This window comes from Sapajus apella, unplaced genomic scaffold (genome assembly GCF_009761245.1).
Source record: "Sapajus apella isolate SASKATOON/1434 unplaced genomic scaffold, GSC_monkey_1.0 scaffold16324, whole genome shotgun sequence".
Taxonomy (NCBI): Eukaryota; Metazoa; Chordata; class Mammalia; order Primates; family Cebidae; genus Sapajus; species Sapajus apella.
The window spans coordinates 1-1,124 of NW_022453245.1; the positions used below are offsets into that span (position 1 = coordinate 1).

The 1,124-nt window shown below is 56.3% G+C and overlaps 1 pseudogene; it reads left to right on the plus strand.

Annotated features, from left to right (window-relative positions):
* Nucleotides 1-15: 15 nt before the first annotated feature.
* On the plus strand, nt 16-1,118 carry LOC116548588 (annotated as a pseudogene).
* The last annotated feature ends 6 nt before the right edge of the window (nt 1,119-1,124 follow it).

Consider the following 1,124-nt stretch of genomic DNA (forward strand, 5'->3'; position numbering starts at 1 on the left):
GGCCCCGGCGCAGGGCAGCCCCTGAGCGGCGCTCCATGGCCCGTGCGCTTTCCCCGCACTGTCGCCGTGTACTCGCCCGTGGTGGCCTCACGCCGCGTCACCGCCTTCCTGTGGGGACCCGGGCCCAGGGCCGCGGCCGGGAGCAGAGGTCGCCGCCCGTGCGACTTCGAGGCCCAGAGGAGGGAGAGGCGTCGGCGAGCAAGGTGTCCCGATGGCCGCAGTCCGAGGACGACGAGGACGATGGCGAGGCCCAGGCCGAGGTCCGGGCGAGCGGGGAGCTGCCGGCTGATGGCACCGGGCTGCCGCCGCGGGAGGCCCAGGAGGGCTCGGCGGCTCGGGGGTCGGCGCTAAAGAGCCCGGGACAGTCTCCGCCAGCGGGGAGGACCCGAGACGGCGGCGACGGGCGCATGGCGACCTCCGCAGGAGAGAGGCAATCACCAGGGAGCCCGGAGCCCTGCAAGGAGCGGCTGCGCTTCCAGTTCTTAGAGCAGAAATACGGCTGTTACCACTGCAAGGACTGCAGCATCCGATGGGAGAGTGCTCACGTGTGGTGTGTACAGGGACTCACAAGGGTTACTTCAAAGTTTTGCAGAACTTGTCAGAAGGCTTATAACCCTTACCGAGTGGAGGATATCGCCTGTAAAAGTTGTAAACAAGCTAAATGTTCCTGCCCAGTAAAACTTCGCCACGTGGATCCTAAACGGCCCCATCGTCAAGATTTGTGCGGGAGATGCAAAGGCAAACGCCTGTCCTGTGACAGCACTTTCAGCTTCAAACACGTCATTTAAGTGAAAGCCTGGCTGTGCTGATGGAGCAATGAGCTTTTCTGTGCCTCTTCTCCCGCTTCTCAAAATGCTTCGTGAAAAGCAGTGTATTCTGAAAAAGCCTTCCAATAAAGGTATTTGCAACACAGTTTACACATTGCATAAAATCTGTCTTTGAAAATAAAGTTCCCAGAGCGGTTGTCTTGTGCTAACAACAACAACAAAAAATCAAATTTTCTTCTTCACAAAGAAAACACCAGCAGACTATACACAAAGGAAATGAAAAGGGAATCAAAATGGTTCACTACGGATAATTAACAAAACACAAAAGGAAGAGAAAATGAGGGACAAAAAACTTTA